This window comes from Carcharhinus amblyrhynchos, chromosome 12, assembly GCF_965287045.1.
Source record: "Carcharhinus amblyrhynchos chromosome 12, sCarAmb.v2.hapA, whole genome shotgun sequence".
Classification (NCBI taxonomy): domain Eukaryota; kingdom Metazoa; phylum Chordata; class Chondrichthyes; order Carcharhiniformes; family Carcharhinidae; genus Carcharhinus; species Carcharhinus amblyrhynchos.
The window spans coordinates 21,199,906-21,221,002 of NC_137335.1; the positions used below are offsets into that span (position 1 = coordinate 21,199,906).

General features: G+C 50.4%; 1 protein-coding gene across 3 annotated transcripts in view; it reads right to left on the bottom strand.

The window, feature by feature from the left end:
• LOC145350839 (ribosome-binding protein 1-like) overlaps positions 1-21,097 on the bottom strand; it is a 108,947-nt gene that overhangs the window by 87,635 nt on the left and 215 nt on the right. The window lies entirely within an intron of this gene.

Below are 21,097 nucleotides of genomic sequence, written 5' to 3' on the forward strand. Positions count from 1 at the left end.
AGGTCTCCCAATTATTAATCCAATGACTATACCACTACACCGCTGGCTGCCCACCAATAGGATAGAACGGATTGCCTGGGTCTGTCAGTTCACATAGCATGAAATGTCTCCAGTGCTTTTGATTACCATAAGGCCGGAATAAAATACATAGAATCACACATCCATAGGCCCAGGGCTGCCTAGGTCCGCTCTTTAAAAGAGCGTCTAATTGGTCTCATTCTTGCCCCTTAACCCTGTAAATGTTTGCTTTTGAAATATTTATCAAATTCTTGTCTGAAAGTTACTGCTGAGTTTACTTCTGCCAACCTTTCAGTTGTGCATTCCAGATCGCAACAATTTACTGCAAGAACAAGTTTTCCTCACAAACCCCTTCGTTTTTATTTCACCAATTATCCCAAATCTGTGTCCTCTGGTTACTGACCCACGTGCCAGGAGATCAAGTATCCCGGTCAACTCTATCAAAACCCTTTAAACACATCTATCAAACCGCCCCGTAACCTTCTCTGCTGAGGTCAAACAAACTTCTCCAGTATCTTTTGCATAACTGACATCCCTTATCCCTGGTGCCATAAATACAAGTAGCTTTTTCTATAGGTGTGAGGTGAGTGCGACTGAATTGTTAATCATTAGGCGGAACTTGCCACTCCAGCACTAAGTCCGTGGTAACAGGCAAAATTTCCTCCCATGGAGATCAGCGGGAATTCACACTGTATCGCACGTCTCTGGTCTAATTAATTATGCAGTCGGGGGTTTCCCAGTGTTTAGTGTGATAGGGCAGGCTGGATGGCTCCTGCCCTGTTATCACACCTGGACGCCATTCTTAAAAGGTGTCCAAACATCAACCTACCCCCAGTTAAAGGAGAAATTTACCTCCAGAAGGGTAGAAGTTTCTCTGTAATCAGCAAAGTCCAATGTCAGGCGGGGAAATCAGTACTTAACCTGCCAATGGCAATGGCAGAATATTACGTGGAACTTTATTAAAAAAGAAATCAGCGGCATGGGTTTTACTTTGGATCACTGACTGGACAGCCTCTGACGTCAAGAGCTTCAGCAATCCAGGCGCTACATCTAAAAACCGCTCCTGCAGAGAGCTACAACCCTCCAAGGGTTAGAAAGCTGCTGGAAACTGATGGCTGCCAAAGCTCAGAAACATGCAGCCCCCAAATTTACTGATGCCTCCCTTGAACATTTACTGGATGCAATGGATGCACATCGTGATGTTCTCTACCCTTGCTCTAGGCAGCAAGCAAGCTCACCAACCCAGCACGGCAGACCACGCCAACGCACTCCAAAACAGGGCAGCCAACCAATGCAAAGAGAGGATGAATGATCTTCTCCGTTCTGTCAGGGTAAGTCACTCTCGTCATCTCTCTTAACTCACACATCCACAGGATCTCATTCAATGGTAGCTCAAGGGACTCTATCGCTCAGTCTCCCACGTACATTTCCTCTGTGGATCCTCATCCTGTCCACGGCAGTAATAACCATCCACACTTACTGGGCATTCTTCTTATCTGGCCTGTAGAGATTCTGCTTCCCATTTTCTCCATCTGTCTTCATGCAGGACAAGCTGACACATCACAAAAGCGGTCTCAGACTGGCGAAGGATGGCCGAATTCAAGGTCCTGACAGTCTTTGAAAATTAAGCATTCGGTTGGTCGGGAGGATGTGGGCAATCCTTGTGCTAATGGTGAGGTCACCAATGCTCAACCAAGCGAGGATCCAGCATTGTAACATCCATCAAATAACCATACTGCGAGTGATGTCTCCTGTTTCTCAGACCCCTGTCACGCACTAATAATCTCTCTTTTCCTACGGTGGTCCATCTGGGAATATCTGAGGGGATCCATGAACCAGGTTCTCGACTCCAGCCCCGACAGCACAATGGAAGAGGAACCCACAGAAACCAGCACTGAAGACCCTTCACAGCGCTCACTCCATCCACCACAAAGACACACACACCTCAGTGGGAGCTAGCTGTACAGTAACGGGGTCACAATCCGGTGAACACAGCACACGGCATGTGTAGATGGTGACTGCTGTCGTGGACAGGATGAGGATCCACAGAGGAAATGTACATGGAAGAGTGAGCAATAGAGTCCCTTGAGCTGCCATCGAATGAGATTATCTGATCTACGATCGATGGGAGTTGGGGCATCCCCAGAGTGCCGGCACTCAGAGGACGGCTGGAGATCAGGAATCTGCTGAGTCCAAATCAGGTGATGAGCCTCTGGACTCAGTCCCTGAAGCTCCAAAGAGGAAGTGAGAAAAATCAGGCAAGAATGTTTGCTGCACTCTTCAGATTGCAAGGCACGATGGAGGAGTATATCCACCTTCAGAGCAAGGTGATAGCACTGGCATGCCAATGCACTGAGGTCAACACTGGCACAGTAGTGACCACTGTGGAGACCTGGGTCCAGGACATTGGTCCTGCATTGCGACAGGAACTGCACTCCATCACTGAGGTACAATGCTGACATCTAACAGAATCAATGCTGAAGGGGTTAAGGAAAGACATTTCAGGCTCACTCCAGCTTCCCCTCCCTCTCAGAGGCAGCCAGGGGCCCTCAGGGAAGGAGATCAGCAAATGCACACCTCGGAGCCATCCACCCAAGTGACTCCCAGTGTCTGACCCATTCAAATCCCCTCTTCCTGTGACCCAGCAATCTAGCTCTACAGCAGCACCCTGAAAACAGGCTGAGCTCCCCAGATCTCAGCCCTCCAAAGAATACCTGCCAAGATCATCACAGACACCAGGGCGTAGCAGTTGGCAGGCTGCCTCCACCTCCACTGTGGATGTTAGGAATGCATCAAGATGTAGCGACAGGGTTAGAAGTGTCAACAAGATGTGGTTGCACAACATTGACATGGGTGTTAATTACTCATACATAATGTTGGTCAGTGTAAATACACTCCCAAGAGTGTAACACACCTTGTTTTGATGAGCAGTGTTTGTGAAAGTGTCTCAGTGCAGGGCCTCACCCCTGCGCAGTGTGTAACCTTCTCAGCACAGTGATTGTCTGATACTCTCTAGATCAATGAGGCTTGCACCTCAATGTGCCTTGAATTTGCTGCAAGAATCTCATACTCAAGTGTCACAGGGTTTTGTGATGTTCTCTGTGTGCTCTCAGCATCTTAGACGTGGGGCAACCCCCACCCATCTCTTCAGTATTCCTGACAGGTGAAAGTCCGTTGCTGAAGGAAACAGCTAATGAAAGCTGCCAAAAGACCAAAGGCTGTTGAAGTCTATGTGTCCGCTGTATCTCAGCAGTGTCTCCATGACATGACCCTCTTCAGACAGCATATCTGTGCTGCCCTCAACTAGATGTTCCCAGATGCAATGAGGGTCTCAGGAGTGTCCTCACTGCATCTCATCCTCCTCCTCCTGGAATCCTGTGGCAATAAGGGTCTCAAGAACATGGCTGCCTTGGCTGGCTAGTGCAATGGCTTCTTTGCCCGTGTCCTTCCAGACCTCATTCTCCTCACAGGACAAGGATATGTGCACTTTCCATCTCCTCATCATCCAGATTTTTTCTATCACAAGGTTGCAGTGTCATCAGGTACATCCTTTGTGGGTAGCCCTTGACCCAGAGGCATGAACCCTACAGCCTGGTGTTGTCCCTGGAAGATGTCATGGATCTGAGACCTGCTGAGGATGTACAAATCATGGACAGAAACCTGCATGATCCTTTTTTTATGGGGTCATAAGCCAGCTGAACACAGAGTGGGAGCCTCTGCTGTTCATGTACTGGTTGTTGCCAAGGAGATTTAAGAACCACGAGTGCAGTTGATGGCATCCTAATCATGTGGTAATCTTAAATCTCAACAAATCCCAACGCACTCGCTTTCTGGCTCACCTGATCTCCGTCAAAGTTGACAAACCCACTATTAAACCCATCTGTGGTCTGGAAAATTCTGCCTATTGTGTAAGTTTTTTATTGTGCATAGGAACAGTGGTGAGGATATTTAAACTCACAGCACAGGAGATTTACAAATAGGGGAGACCATTTATATCCTGTCATTCCAGCATAGAACCATACCTATGTCCCAGAAGTGAAGGGTTGCAATGCCAGCTTACTGTGATTCTTGGCGCTGGAAAATTTAGGCAATTGCAATCACCAATAAAGATACACAGCTCCTTTCATTGGGATGCTGTCAAAACAGGTTTGATTTCATCCAGAGTCGGGTTTTCAAGGTGTGTTTCTTTTTCCTCTTTACCCTGCCTGGCAGACCCTAGGGGGACTGTTGCATTTCCAGCATTTGTTTTGAGGTGAACACAGTGACGACTCCCAGTCATCCTCTGAAGAGCTCAGGGGCTGTTTGTTGTTGCCCTTGTAACATGCGTCGGCATGGAAACCGGCTGGAACATGAGGACATCCTCTGAAGCAGATCCTCACCAGAGATCATTGCTGCAACGGTGTCATTTTCTGCTTTGAAGTCACTGATGAGATCAAGCCCACCTGACTAGGAGCACCCTCTCTGTTTCTTTAAACATTTATTCATTTCTCTTTGAAGGAGCTTTAGCTCGCTAAGGATCCTTGGCAAAGCGTGCCCTAGACATATTACAAAATCCATCATTAATAACTCACCGGACGCAGGCTAGACAGCTCCATTAATCTGATTAAATCCCTAATTATACCGTCCAAATCACTCCTCCTTGTACACACGCACATTTCCCTCGGAGCAGCACTTCATGCTATGTCAGTGTGGTGCTTCTGATTAACACTTCGATTCCATAACAATCCAGGATTTCACAATCACAAGATACTCCACAGCACTTTATAGGCAATGAAGTAACTTTTTATTGAAGTAATGCGGAGCACAATGGCCACTTTTCTCACAGTAAGTTCTCACAAACAACTCAGTAATGATCTGTTCCAGCCACGTTGATTAAAGAATAAACACTGGCCACAACACTGGGTAGAACTCCATTGCTCTTCTTCAACATAGTCCAAAGGATCTCACTTTTCATCTGAGAAGGCAGAGCCTTGTTTTAACACACCGCTCAAAGGGCAGGACAAGAACACAACTACACAAGAATGGGGAGTGGGAGAAGGCCATTCAGCCTCTAGAGCCTAGCCCACCATGCGATAAGACCACAGCTGATCTGACTGTGGCCTGAATTCCCCTTTCCTGTCTGCTCCCCCGACCCTTGTTGATCAAAAGTCTATAGAATTCAGCTTCGAGTATAATCAATGGTCCAATCTCCACAGATCTCAGGGGAAGGGAATCCCACGTTCGACCCTCACAGTAAACAATTCTGCTCATCCCAGTCTTAAGTGGGAGACTCCTAACTTAGACTATGTCTTCTAGGTCTAGTGCTAATCTGGAGACCTCAATTTAAGACTGGACTGGGCACAGCTATGCTGGCTGCCCACCACCCATCCAATGTTCATCAAATCCACACCCTCTTTCTAAGGTTCACACATAAAGAATGGTCATTTGGATGAGAGTTGCTAACACCCACAGAATCATACCCACCCAAGCAGAGATCAATGTCTTCAGGAGAGGAGGGGGGAAATAAGTCAGTCATTCTAGTAGCAAACATGCAAGATACTGGACAGTCAACAAACAATGGAGACTCAATAAACTCATTCTGGTTTCCTTGCACTAAAATTACTCTTGCACTCTGTTTTTCCAGGAGGCTAACTTTGCAGATCCTGGGTTGCTCATCTGAGGGAGCAGGAAGTCAATAGGTGCTTAGGAAGTAGTTTCAAATCCTAGCAAACTGATTGGAAATTAAATCTGACAACCTTCCTGGCATGTCTGTCAGCTGTGCCATCCCAACATGGGGAACAGAAAAGCAGAACCTTACAGGAATGGAAAACAACAATCCCAGGAATTGTGGAATATTCACAACCGAGTGTAAAACCTCAACGTGGAGGGGTTTTTCTTTGCATTAGTCAACAAAGAGCATGCACAGTTCACTTAATATACATTACAAACACGTTAGATAAAAACAGAAAGTGCTGGAAAAACTCAGCAGGTCTGACAGCAGCTGTGGAGAAGAGTTAACATTTACAGTCTAATCTGACTCTTCTTGAAACTGAAGGGAGGTAGAAACGTGATGTGTTTTATGCTGTTATAAACGAGGGAGGTGTTAGATCAGGGGCAGACTGGAATGCAGGAGAGATTAAATCAAGTTCATTAAAGTCTTGTGGAGGACACATTTTCTGTCTGCAAACCTTCATTCCTGTTGCCACAGGTCTTTGGTCACAATTGTGTGCAACTTTTTATCTTTCTGAACTGCTATGTCAACAGTTCCAATTTAACTTGTTGTGTCAACTTTCATGGTGTAGTTGCGGGCTCTGACCACTGGCTGTCTCTGTGGAGCAAATTTCTGAAGCCTCCCAAATTTGTCACATTTCATACATAAACAGAGGTTACATTCAGTGATAAATAATGGGAAATGCCACAGGCAATTTACTCGGTGTTAAAGGACATTCAAGAGATACACGGCAAAAGCAAAGCCTTTTTATTAAACAACTTTTCATCCATCACCCTACCATTTTGCTAAAATCTCTTCCTCTGCAACTCTTTAATATATATCAGTAGGTCTCCCTGGGCATTGGCCTCTGGATGGAGATAATGCACCAGAATGTGGGCCCAATCAATCTCTCTGGTCCCACTGTACCAGAAAAACCCCACCTGGTCCGTCCATTTGGGTTCTGGTTTCTCCAAATTTTCAGCAGGTTCATTCTCACTGCTCCCAGGCAAGGTTACCGCTTGCTCTCTTTCATACACTCCCTACTCTCTCCTCCTCCCCGCATCCCCCACCTCACCCCCCCACCCCCAACCAAATAAGGCCTTTTTACATCTTGCTCCCTTTCACCCTGGCAGGCTGTTACCATCTCTCTTTCTCCCTCCACTCAATAAAATAATTTTTAGGGTATTTTTCCACACAGAATAGAGTGTTTTGAGGTTCCAGGAGATTGTGTCTGACTTTAGGAGATGTAACAGTGAACATGCCCCCGTATTCAGGTTTCTAGGTGTCCAGATCACCAATGATCTGTCCTGGTCCCTCCACACTAATGCTATAGTTAGGAAAGCCCACCAACGCCTCTACTTTCTCAAAAGGCAAAGGAAATTTGGCATGTCCATGACGCCATTCACCAATTTTTACAGATGCACCATTGACAGCATCCTTTCCAGATGTGTCAGAGCTTGGTGTGGCTCCTGCTCTGACCAAGGCTGCAGAAAACTACAAAGGGTTGTGAACGTAGCCCAGTCCATCACACAAACCAGTCTCCCACCCACTAACTCCATCTACACATCCCACTTCCTCGGAAAAGCAGCCAGCATAATAAAGGACCCCATGCACCCCAAGCATATTCTCTTCCACCTTCTTCCATCAAGAAAAAGACACAGCTGACCTACCAACCAACTCAAGCTGCCATCAGACTTTTGAATGGACCTATTATATATTAAGCTGATCTTTCTCTTCACCGTATTTGTAACTGCAACACTATATTCTGCACCCTATCCTTTCCTTCTCCCCTTTTTACTCTATGATGGCATGTTTTGTCTATTTAGCGCACAAGAAACAATACTTTTCACTGTGTCCCAATAATAAATCAAGTCAAACAACATAACCAGATACAGAATACGACCCCATTTACAGTACTGCAGGAATAATTGTTCTCCTGATTTCTGTATGCTCCTCCAGCCCCGCAACCATCTAAGAATTCTGAGTTCCTCCGATCTTGGGATGTTTTACTACCCTGAAGGCACTGGATAAATATAGGTTGTGATGATGCGTGTCTATATTTAATATGGAACACTATCATTTGCATGCTGAATATGCCCTATATCAAAGCAACCTGGATAACACAACTTAAAAAAAGAGATCTGCCAACAGTATTGAGTGAGGCGCAGCACGGATTTGAAAAACTACCTCATGGTTTTGTTACCAAAAATATCTGGAATGCTGGCACTAATTTCTATCACTAACACCTACAAAGATAACCTGATTATAATCACAATAGTTTGTTATAACACAAAAGATGGCACAGTGCTAGGCACTGCTGCCTCAGTGTCAGGGGCCCGGGTTCAATTCCCAGCTTGGGTCATTGTCTGTGCGGAATGTGCACGTTCTCCCTGTGTCTAAGTGGGTTTCCTCCGGGTGCTCCTGTTTCCTCTCACATTCCGAAAGACTTGCTGGGTTAGGTGCACTGGCTGTGCTAAATTCCCTCTCAGTGTATCGGAACAGGCACCGGAGTGTGGCGGCTAGGGGATTTTCACAGTAACTTCATTGCAGTGTTAATGTAAGCCTACTTGTGACTAATTAAAAGGACAAGAAATAATAGAACCACTGCAACAATTATGAATTTAGTATTATGGCAGCCCCCATTTGATGTATGCATGCATTCAGGCCACCGCTAAAATGTTTATTAAAGGACCAGCTTCAGGACACGTTTGCCACTTTTTTTTAAAGATAGCTATTGGAAGTTTAAACTGGATATGCTCCAAACAGTTTAAAAAAAAATAACAACAGCCCTTACAAAGGGACCACTGAACATTGCCAAGGAAACCATCCGGTAAGTTTTTTTTAAGCACCTACCGCAATGTGGAGCCAGAAGGCGCAAGTCTTACCTCAATCTGAAATTAGTCCAACTCCAACTGGTCAATTACATTGGGCACCATAAGCTCTGAAGACAATGAGGCCCAAAGATCCCACTTCAGGATGGTTCAGAGGCCTGTCCTTCATGGTTCATCACTGAGCCTGCTGCCCCGAAACAGCTACTGACAAATTTAGTCTCAACAGGGCAGTGGAAATCTGGAATTCGCACTCCAGAGGCTACTGATGTCAGAGATGGATAGCAACATATATGGGCAAAGGCAGGTAGGATGGGTGCAATTAACATACCGATCAGACATGTTCTAGTTCAATGACAGAACAGGCCTTGAATGTACTAGTTTTGTTCCTATGTAACTCCCCACTGGTTTTGGGAACTACAGGCAGTGGTCTTTTCCGTTGTATAGAAACAGTACGATATATTTGCTTCCTAAGTAATCACCAATCAGCCTCTTCTACAATGAGCTCTTTTTGCTTCTCTGCAGCGTCATTGTTGCATCCCTCCTGTAACATACTGACCGTGGCATCAAATACCTTTTGAATAGTTCATTCATGGCTTATCTGGCGACTGTGGAATCCCTTCAAAAAGCTTCATATTTCTTATATTTTGACAGATTTCATTAATAAGATAACATACAAGAGTTGCTAAGCGGTTTGGTGAACCTGGATTAATCTCCTTAATTTCTCAAAGGGACTGCTATCGGCTCCTTGACTGGGAGTGATCCAAACAAAATCTCCTAAATTCAGGTCAGTCAGTCAGTGTTGCCTCTACCTCCCAAGAGCACTCAATACTGATCAGATCGTTAGAGAGACCCCAGGCAGGATTTTCCAGCCACGTTCGCCTCAAGGCCAGAAATTCCCGACCAAGGCCAACTGACCTTTGCACGGTCTGCCTGCACTTGCTACAATTCCCGTGGTGCGTGGGAGGGAGAAAATCCACCTCCCATATCTGCGTGGGTTTCCTCCAGATGCTCCAGCTTCCTCCCACAGTCCGAAAGATGTGCTGGTTGGGTGCATTGGCCATGCTAAAAATTCTCCTGCAGAGTACCTGAACAGGCGCCGGAATGTGGTGACTAGGGAAGTTTCACAGTAACTTCATTGCAGTGTTAATGTAAGCCTACTTGTGACACTAATAAACTATTTCCTCTGATGGAGGGAATTCAGATAAGAGGGTATCAGACCATTCAGGAGTGAAATTAAGAAGTTTATTTCCCCGCACAGAAACTAGTGGAAATCCGGAATTTTTTGTTAGTCCTTTACATGAGATGGACATTGCTGGCTAGGCCTCTCACCCCCATCCCTGCAAAGATTTGAAGACTGATACCAATAGGTTTTTGTTAGGTACCAAGGAATATACGGCAAAGGCTGATAAATGAGATTTGAGCTACACATCAATCATGATATACCCGAGTACAGAACAAATTCAAGTGGCTGACCTCTTGCTGCTTCTGTTGCTAAAACGGCTAGGCGTACAAAAAAAATAATTTTTCAAGATCTGTGGGTAGGTGGAGTTTGGCTTAGGAAGTGGAAAAGTTGAGCTGGAAGGTTGATAGCGAGTGAAAGAGAGAGAGAAAAAAAGAGAGAAGCCTTCTTCTTACTTAAGAAGATTTGCACATTCAAATAGCAAATTCTCATGTTTTGTGAGATGGACGTTTCTCCCATTTAGGAAAAAGACAAGAACTGGGGTTTATAAAATCTCATTTGGGTTAAGCATTAAATATGAAGGGTGGAGTTCTCCCAACCCACACACAGTAGGCACAGTGAAACTGATTTGATTTATTATTGTCACATGTATTATTATACAGTGAAAAGTATTGTTTCTTGGGGACTATACAGACAAAGCATATCATTCATAGAGAAGGAGAGAGTGCAGAATGTAGTGTTACAGAGATAGCTAGGGTGTAGAGAAAGATCAACTTAATGCTAGGTAGGTCCATTCAAAGGTCTGATGGCAGCAGGGAAGAAACTGTTCTTGAGTCGGTTGGCACATGACCTCAGACTTTTGTATCTTTTGCTCAATGGAGGAAGGCGGAGGAGAGAAAGTCCGGGGTTCCTTAATTATGCTAGCTGCTTTGCCAAGGCAGTGGGAAGTGTAGACAGAGTCAATGGATGGGATCCTGGCTTGCGTGATGGACTGGGCTACATGGAGGGATCCAAAATGCCACTAGTATAAAATCCCATTGCAATTTTCCCAATGGCTTTCACTCTTCCCACAGGCTGGTGGCAAGCTGGAATCTTACCAGTGTTCATGCTGGCAGGATTTTTCCATCCCACCGCAGTGAACGGAGATTTGGCTGGCTGGAGTGTGTGGTGTGAACAGCTAGTAAGATCGCACCCATAGTCTTTGTAGATGGCTCCTGTCAATAACGTCTGTTAGGTAAGTCATTGTAACAGTCAGGTGCTGACTGTCACAACTGATCTGACACAAGTGAGGATGAATACAGGGGAACAACTAATCACAGATATGATCATAAGAAAGAGGAAGAAAAGGCCATTTGCTCCGCTATTCAATGCGATCATAGCTGATCCGACCTTAACTCCACTTTCCTGTCTATCCCCCCACTAGCACTCAACTCCCTTGTCAATCAAAAATCTCTAACTCAGCCCTGAGCACATTCAGTGATGATGTGGAGACGCCGGTGTTGGACTGGGGTAAACACAGTAGAAGTCTCACAACACCAGGTAAAAGTCCAACAAGTTTAGTTGATAGTAAAGCCACTAGCTTTCGGGGTTTACCCCTTCATCAGGTGAGTGGAGAGTTCTGGTCACAAACAGAGCATATAAAGGCACACATCGCCAAAGAGTTTGCAAGTCTCCAGGCCCCTTCCTCAAGATGTGAACTGGACAATGCAATGTTGATTAGCATATTTAAAGCAGTATTTAAATATGCATAGCCCATTCAAATCCCAGCACATGGAATCCAGTGGCTCCCTTCAGGCACGGCACAATAACAGGAGAATCACGACTGGTCTCCACTAGTGGAGACCTGGCACAACTGCCACATCGAAGTGATTGGGAGAACACTGAAGCCTCCAGGTAGTTGGGCACGGCTGGACTGTCCATGGCTACACCAGCAGTGCCCGGTAGTGGCCACCAGACAGCCCAGCAGTGCTAGTTAGGTATCGCCAATGTGTCTGGTGCAGTGCCAAAGGGGTGGAGCTTGAGTATTGTCCAAGACGGGGGGGTGCAGGGAACTATGTGGTAGGGGTGTGGTTGCATGGGGGGAGGGGGGATTGTGAAGGCAATCATGATGGGGGTGGGTGGGGGGGGGGGGGGAGCCAGCATGTCTGTGGCCAGACAGTCCAATGCCAGTGACCTGTGTTAGGGAGAGGGGTGGAGGAACATGCCACCAATGTGGGGGTCGGTGGGGGGTTGTGTTGGGGTGGGGGGGGGCGGGATTCCCCCAGTGCCCTCTAAGATCAGGCTCTGAAGCCAGGCTCGCCAATGTGCGTAGACACTCCCCCCCATCCCATCCCCCCTCCCCAAATACGTCAGGACTGGCACAAAACTCCCAACTATCCAAAAGAAAAAAGAGTGACTGAGTGTGAGAGGATTGTGATGTGGAACGTGTCTGAGAGACTGGCATAGGAATTAGAAGCAGAAGTAGGAAATCCAGCCATTTGAATGGCAGAACAGGCTCAATCAGATCATGGCTGATCTCTCCCTGGTCTCAAATCCAGCAACCCCCCTGTTCCCCATATCCTCTCTTCCCTTTTCTAAAATAGTAGTTCCCTCTCATCTCAGTCTTAAATCTACCGCCTCTCAACCTGTACCTGTAATCTCTTGTTCGAGATTGCCCCAAAAGAAATATTTAATCTACATTTACTTTATCAAGCCCTTAGCTCATAAGAAATCAGTCTGTTGCTGGGAGTGTCAGATCTGTGATGGTTGACTTTAGGTCTAGATAATGTCTGAAACATAACCTCTTTTTGTGACTTTTTTTGGTCAAAATTTAGCCTACTGACTGATTCCCATTCACTCCATTATTCTCACCATTATGACACACATTTTTTAGGAGAATTCTGTTACTCAACTGCTTCCTGTGGTAGTGAGTGCCTCATTCCAACCTCTCTCCGGGTTAAAATGTAATTCCCGAAGCTCTTGTCATATCACCCATCTCTAAACTTGCCTCAACTCATTTGCTGCTGAAACCCTCATCCACATCTTTATTAACTCTCTAGACGTTACTATCCCAGTGCTCTCCTAGCCAGCCTCCCATCTCCCCAGCTCAATAAGCTTGAGTCTGTGAAGTTCACCCCTTTTAGAGATCTTTTCACCTTTTGTCAATTTTTCTCTGAACTCAGTGACTGACGATAGGTAGCAGGATACAGATAGAAATGGCAGCAAGGGGGTAGCCCAGTGGAGGTATGTCACAGAGCTCCTTCTTGTCACATCAGTTTAGACTGTAATGGGAATATGTGTCAAATCCGATCCTTTCCACACCAGACATCCCATACATTTTCAGTGAGAGGACAGAAATAAAAAGATCAAACATGAAGCTGTCGGCTTGTCATAAAAACCAACTGGTTTGCGAATGTCTGAGGAAAGGAAACCTGTTGTCATCCAGTCTGTTTTCAATCTCACACCAAGACAATTGACAATCAACTCCCCCTGTTAGCGCGTCACTCAGTTACCTCAAACAGTCACAGCGCAGAAGGTGGTGGCCTGTCACCAACACCTTCTCAGGCCGACACCCACATCCTGATCCAAAGTTTTAAAAAGATATATCCTCGGGAGGTACGCCACATTGAAATAAAATGCTAACTTTCCCACTTGTTCAAGATCTACCTCTTGGCAGGTTTGTGCTCAGAACAGGAATTTGTGAAACCTCAGTGGGTACTGCACAATAGCACTTCACAGACACATTTCTACATTCTAAATATCAAAACGAGTTACCTACATTTTCCAGCACCCCCAGTTTTAGCTGTTGAAGGAGGTCTGGTAGTTCAGCGAGACCCTTCTAAAATTACCCACTAATGATCTTGTACAATAACTAGTTACCTCATCGTTTGAAATGCAAAACAGCCAGTTACTTGCCTGAAGGCTTCCAAATTGGGTGGAGTTGTCCTTTTAATCTTTCAGCAGGACACAGAAGGTCACCTGTGACGTTGCGGGCCAGGTGTTCCTCCACAAAGAGAGAAAGAGCAAGGAGGAAAAAGGAGAGAGGCAGCTAACCACAGGTTCATGTTTGTAAAGGTCGGGAGGTGTTTACACACGTACATAGAATCTACAGTGCAGAAGGAGGCCATTTGGCCCATCGAGCCTGCACCGACAATAATCCCACCCAGGTCCTGTCCTATGTCCATAACGCCACATATTCACCCTCCTTGACATTAAGGGACAATTTATCATGGCCAATCAACCTAACCCACGCATATTTGGACTGGGAGGAAACTAGAGCACCCAGAGGAAACCAACTCAGACATGGGGAGAATGTGCAAACTGCACACAGTGACCTGAGGGCGGAATTTGAACCCAGGTCCCTGGCACCGTGAGGTACCAGTGCTAACCACTGTGCCACCCTTTGTGGACTGAAGAGAACACGAGTTCACAGAACGGTTTCTAATGATGCACTCCAATATTTTATTCATGTTCTTCACTGTTCTCTTCGTCCACTTCTGTTAAAGATTATTCCCAAACGCCTGCTTTTCCCATACTGTATGCCACCACCTTGTGCCAACTCCACATTCAGTGGGAAGTTCCTGGTCTTCAATGATACTTCATTCTTTAACAAGATTTGATGCTGAGGCCCCATTTGCCCTTTCAGACAAACACAAGAGCACAGAATCCTAGAACGGTTGCAGCACTGGAGGAGAACATTTGGCTCATCAGAGTCTCCGCCATTTCTCTCTGTGAAAAGCTACCCAGATAGACCCACTCCTTGCCCTGTCCCTGTAGCCTTGCAACTTCTGTTTGACTTCAAGTCCCACTCCACTACCTTGAAGAACAGTGGGGTTCTCCCTGGAACCTTGAACAACATTTATCCCTCCATCTCTGACATGAAATCAGGTTACCTGGCTGTTATCACATTCCTGTTGGTGGGAGCTTGTTGTAAGCTGCTTGACAGCTGGGTTTCCCATATTATACCAGTGACCCCAGTAAAATGTAAAGGGCTATGGAGCATCCAGCGATCACAAAAGGCGCTATGTAACTGCAAGTCGTCCTTTCTTCACGTCAGCAACGCTTTTGTCCAGATCAGGGGCACGCTCTTCCCAAGACTGGAAAATCCTGTCTGAGGTCAACGGCATGGGCCATCCCCCCAGCCTGCTACAATCGATGATTCCCTTGGTGGGTGGGAGGGAAAAATTCCATCCCAGACGCCTGCACCAAAGGAGTACCTTTGGTGCAGCACATTAGTACAGAGAAAGGGTCACATAAATAAAGGCAAGGAGTTTCGGAAACAACTCCAGGATTCAGTAGTGGGAACAGAGCAAAAAGGTTCTGGGAGGTGGGGGGAGGGTCTCTCACAGGCTATACCTAGACATTACTGCACTAGTCTCCTGTGTCAATTACTGCGATGATTAAATCTCCAACATCTTGGAAAAGAAACAAGTGAATTTAGGTCAGGTTGTTGGCAGTGTCAATCAACATTTTGTGAGAATGCCCCTGGTCCATTAGTCCACTCAACATACAAAGGGCTGAATCAGGTAGATGAAGAGAAAATGTTTCCTCAAGTGGAGAGGGTGACGTCCAGAGTTAGGGAGAAAGGTTTAAATTCAAGGGCGATGTCGGAAGTTTGTCAGTTAGGGGAGTGGAAATCTGGAATTGTCTCCACCAAAAAGTGAGATTGACAAATTGTTCCTCGCCAGGAATTTTTATTAGAACCAAGGGGGGGTAACGAGAACCTGAATCTACAGCAGCCTCGGTCCTAACTAAAAGGTAAAACAATCTCAACAGGAGCTGGAGTTTGATGAATCGCCTTTGAGAAATCATCAATCAAACATTTTTCTGCTGCTAAACAAACTTCTCCAACACAAAACAATCTCATCACCAAGTCCTTAATTTCAAATCAGAGCTATGGAACTCTGTTGGCAGCAACTTGGGGACAGTTCATTAGAAGGACATACAGCAATATTCAGGTGAATTTAGTCAGAAAAGCAGCAACTGAATTGTACACACAGGCTTACAGCCAATCGCAATCACTTCTACACTGACTTGACTTTTCTAACAAGACCCCTGGCATTTCTCCAGCCAGATTTACTCACAACATTTGGGCTGGTGGTTCACCTGTGAATCTGGCACAAGACACAACTCACGCAGCAGTATACAGGTCCGCTGTTGCAGCGAGGAACTGATGTACGAGAGGGGGTGCACTGTGACAGAGAGTGCCAGTGAGGAAGGGGAAGGCGGGAAGGGGGGTAGGGGGCTGACGGGGGAGGGGGCTGCTGTCGGGGGAGAGGGGGAGTCGGGGGAAGGGGGGGGAGTCGGGGGAAGGGGGGGGAGTCGGGGGAAGGGGGGGGAGTCGGGGGAAGGGGGGGGAGTCGGGGGAAGGGGGGAGTCGGGGGAAGGGGGGGAGTCGGGGGAAGGGGGGGAGTCGGGGGAAGGGGGGGGAGTCGGGGGAAGGGGGGGAGTCGGGGGAAGGGGGGGGAGTCGGGGAAGGGGGGGAGTCGGGGGCGGGGGAAGGGGGGGAGTCGGGGGAAGGGGGGGAGTCGGGGGAAGGGGGGGAGTCGGGGGAAGGGGGGGGAGTCGGGGGAAGGGGGGGAGTCGGGGGAAGGGGGGGGAGTCGGGGGAAGGGGGGGAGTCGGGGGAAGGGGGGGAGTCGGGGGAAGGGGGGGAGTCGGGGGAAGGGGGGGGAGTCGGGGGAAGGGGGGGAGTCGGGGGAAGGGGGGAGTCGGGGGAAGGGGGGAGTCGGGGGAAGGGGGGAGTCGGGGGAAGGCGGGAGTCGGGGGAGGGGGCACGAGGGAGAGGGGGGCACGAGGGGGAGGGGGGCACGAGGGGGAGGGGGCACGAGGGGGAGGGGGCACGAGGGGGAGGGGGGCACGAGGGGGAGGGGGCACGAGGGGAGGGGGCACGAGGGGGAGGGGGCACGAGGGGAGGGGGGCACGAGGGGGGGCACGAGGGGGGGGGGCACGAGGGGGAGGGGGGGCACGAGGGGGAGGGGGGCACGAGGGGGAGGGGGGCACGAGGGGGAGGGGGCACGAGGGGGAGGGGGGCACGAGGGGGAGGGGGGCACGAGGGGGAGGGGGCACGAGGGGGAGGGGGGCACGAGGGGGAGGGGGGCACGAGGGGGAGGGGGGCACGAGGGGGAGGGGGACACGAGGGGGAGGGGGGCACGAGGGGGTGGAGGAGGGGGAGGATGTAGAGTAGAGGGATGGGCAAGGGGGTGGCGGGGGCGAGGGGTAGGAGGGGGCGAGGTAGGATGGTGGAGGGAGGAGGATGAGGGGGTGAGGAGGGGGTGGGACAAGGAGGGGTTGGGCAGAGGAGAGGGGGAATGGGGCGGGAGGGCATAAGGAGGGGGAGAAGGGGCAAGGGGGGCGTGGGGATTGGGGGGAGAGAGGGGGTGAGGGGGTAGGTAATGGGGGGGAGGAGAGGGAGCGGAGGAGAGAGAGGAGGGGGTGGGGCGGAGGGGGAGGAGAGAGGAGCTGTAGGGGAAGAGGAGGAGGGTGAGGGCATGAGGAAGGAGGGGTCAGAAGGGGGTGTGGGGGGGATCAGGAGGGGTGCAGGGGGTTCAGGGGGGAGGTTCGGGGGGGGAGGTTCGGGAGGGGGGAGGTTCAGGAGGGGGGAGGTTCAGGGAGGGGGGGGTTCGGGAGGGGGGTTCGGGGGGGGGTTCGGGAGAGGGGGGTTGGGAGGGGGGGTTCGGTGGGGGGTTCCGGAGGGGGGGTTTCCGGAGGGGGGATTCAGAAGGGGGGGTCAGAAGGGGGGTCAGAAGGGGGGGTCAGAAGGGGGTCAGAAGGGGGGGTCAGAAGGGGGGGTCAGAGGGGGGTCAGAAGGGGGGGTCAGAAGGGGTTGGGGGGTTCAGAGGGTAGGGGTCGGGGGGTCAGATGGGGGTTCGGAGGGGGGTCAGACGAGTCAGGAGGGGGGGTTGGGGGGTCAGGAGGGTTGGGGTCAGGAGGCGGGGTCGGGGGGGTCAGGAGGGGGGGTCAGAGGCGGGTCAGAAGGGGGATCGGGGGGGGTCAGGAGGGGGGGGACAGGAGGGGGGACAGGAGTGGGGGACAGGAGTGGGGGGACAGGAGGGGGACAGGAGGGGGGGGACAGGAGGGGGGGACAGGAGGGGGGGACAGGAGGGGGGGGCAGGAGGGGGGGGACAGGAGGGGGGGGACAGGAGGGGGGGGACAGGAGGGGGGGGACAGGAGGGGGGGGGACAGGAGGGGGGGACAGGAGGGGGGGGACAGGAGGGGGGGGACAGGAGGGGGGGACAGGAGGGGGGGGACAGGAGGGGGGGGACAGGAGGGGGGGGGACAGGAGGGGGGGGACAGGAGGGGGGGGGACAGGAGGGGGGGGACAGGAGGGGGGGGGACAGGAGGGGGGGGGACAGGAGGGGGGGGGACAGGAGGGGGGGGACAGGAGGGGGGGACAGGAGGGGGGGGGACAGGAGGGGGGGGGACAGGAGGGGGGGGACAGGAGGGGGGGGACAGGAGGGGGGGGGACAGGAGGGGGGGGACAGGAGGGGGGGGGACAGGAGGGGGGGGACAGGAGGGGGGGACAGGAGGGGGGGACAGGAGGGGGGGGGACAGGAGGGGGGGGGACAGGAGGGGGGGGGACAGGAGTGGGGCCAGGAGGGGGGGTCAGGAAGGGGGTGTTCAGGAGGGGATGTTCAGGAGGGGGGGTTTGTGGGGGGATTCAGGGGGGTTCAGGAGGGGGCCAGAGGGGGTGGGGGGTTTCAGAGGGTGGGGGTCGGGGAGGGTCAGTGGGGGGGGGGTCGGATGGGGGGTCAGGGGAGTCAGGAAGGGGGTCGGGTGGCCAGGAGGGGGGGTCAGGAGGGGGACATCAGGAGGGGGACGTCAGGAGGGGGTGTCAGGAGGGGGGGGTCAGGAGGGGGGGGTCAGGAGGGGGGGGGGTCAGGAGGGGGGGGGGTCAGGAGGGGGGGGGGTCAGGAGGGGGGGGTCAGGAGGGGGGGGTCAGGGAGGGGGGGGTCAGGAGGGGGGTCAGAAGGGGGGTCAGGAGGGGGCAGGAGGGGGGACCAGGAGGGGGGGACAGAGGGGGGGGACAGGAGGGGGGGGGACAGGGAGGGGGGGGGACAGGAGGGGGGGGGGACAGGAGGGGGGGACAGGAGGGGGGGGACAGGAGGGGGGGGACAGGAGGGGGGGGACAGGAGGGGGAAGAGGGGGAACAGGAGGGGGGGGACAGGAGTGGGGCCAGGAGGGGGGGTCAGGAAGGGGGTGTCAGGAGGGGAGTTTGTGGGGGGATTCAGGGGGGGTTCAGGAGGGGAGGTTCAGGAGGGGGCCAGAGGGGGGTCGGGGGGGGGGTTCAGAGGGTGGGGGTCAGATGGGGGTCGGGGGAGTCAGGAAGGGGGTCGGGTGGCCAGGAGGGGGGCGTCGGGGGGGATCACGAGGTGGGGTCAGGAAGGGGGGTCAGGAGGGGAGTCAGGAGGGGGGGTCAGAAGGGGGGTCAGAATGGAGGGGTCAGAAGGGGTGTGAGGGGGTCAGGAGGAGAAGGAGGGGGGTCAGGAAGAGGAAAGGGATGGTTGAAGAAAGAGGCAACACCATCATTATCATCTCAGGGCACTTGGAGATGGACATAAATGGAATGTTTCTTCCTTTGCTCCCAGAAATTCAACAAATACTGGAGAGGGCTTGAAAATAAAGGTGAACTGACAGAAAGAGAAGCAGAACAAAAGACAGTGTTTGATCCTATCGCTTTGCACTGTCAAGTCCAGTACTAAACAAGAGCTCGATCCTGCAATGATTAAACTGGGAGTGACATCGATTTAATTCCAGGACATCGCAGGACTCCGTTCGTGCTGAGGGAACAGCAGGAACAAAAATTGTACGGGCAACAAAAGAAGTAATTGCCCACCCTCAAAGAAATAAAAATCTCCTGGCCGCTGGATCTGGGATCAGTCACTATCGAGTAAGAGAGGGCTGCTGGCGTTAGGACCTGGCATTTCTCTCTCTGTGTCACTGCCGGATCCGAGTGACACCCTATTAAGATGAGGCAGTTTCTGAGTGGTCAAACCTCACTGCCGGATCTTCAGCATTTCAGAGAGTCAACGTGTACACACATTCCTCAGTCTGCCCCCTCAAAAAAAACCGTTAGCTGCTGAAAATAAGCTCTCGGCAGCTTCTTTGCACAACCTTACCCAATCTGGGGAGGGGGATTCCCTGTGATTGCAAACAGACTTCCAGCGAAACGCGGAGGGGGTGGGGGGAGGATTAGAAGAAACGATATTCTTTCGGCAGCAAGGGAAAAGGAAGGATTCAGAACACCGTTAATTGGAGGAATGTCTGACAGATTCTCTGTCTCAACCAAACTTCAGCCCCAATTCCCAGGACTCCTAATCCTCCCAACCTACATTCTCTCAGACTCCAAAACCAGTTTAATTGCATTAAAAATAGCAACCTCTTCGGTTTCTTCACTGGAATTCTTAAAAGAACAGCTTCCCTCCATAGAAAAAAAGCTGCTTCTGTCCAGTTCCCCGTCCCCCCCGATCCCGTTTGGATTTACTGCAGTCAATGATTACTCAAGGGCACTTTTTTGTGCACCTCTTGAACCAAAGGTGCAAGAGATTTAAAACGAAACCTGCATTAAAATTACTTCAACTTCTTCAATCAGTGCTGAGGTTGGAAATCTGAAACAAAAAAAACATAAATTGCTGGAAATATTCAGCAGGTCAGCATCTCGAGAGAGAGAAACAGCCAAGTCTGTGACCTTTTTCGACAGATCGGCTGTATATTTTTGAAATCTGGTTTAAGTCACCGAGTTTGAAATTTTTAACCTTTGATTGATTGTTGCTTCTCACAGGTACTTCAAACCCCAGAAGATCTGCTGATCACAAATGGTATTAAACAAAAAGATATTGATACAGAAGATGTGCATGCCGAAATAAAATGCAAAATCCAAAATATCAGCATAACTTAAAATAGCTAATCCACCCCCACCCCTCACACACATATAAAAGTTGCTTCTAAAAATTATGTTACTCAGTGGGATCCACACATCTGACAGGACGTGCATTTAATCCATCCACTTCAACAAACACATTTATTCCAAGTCTGTCAAAATCCCACACTCAGAAAGACTTTAACGAATTCAATTCCCCCCCATCCCCGAGCCTCTTCCTCCCAAAATCCCACACTCAGAAAGACTTTAACGAATTCAATTCCCCCCCATCCCCGAGCCTCTTCCTCCCACCTCCTCCAGTTGAACACGTATGCACTGTGTTCAGCAGAGTGAAAAGGCTGCTTATCATCAGAGGGACAGTCAGTCACAGAGCAATGTGGGTGTGGGGAGGGGGTAACAGTGCAATGTGGGGTGGGGTAACAGTGCAATGTGGGGGGGGGGGGAGGTTAGTGTGCCCACATCAGTCAATGCCCTCCTCACTCCCTCCTTCCCCAGTGCAGAGGGCACAATGCCCGGCATTAT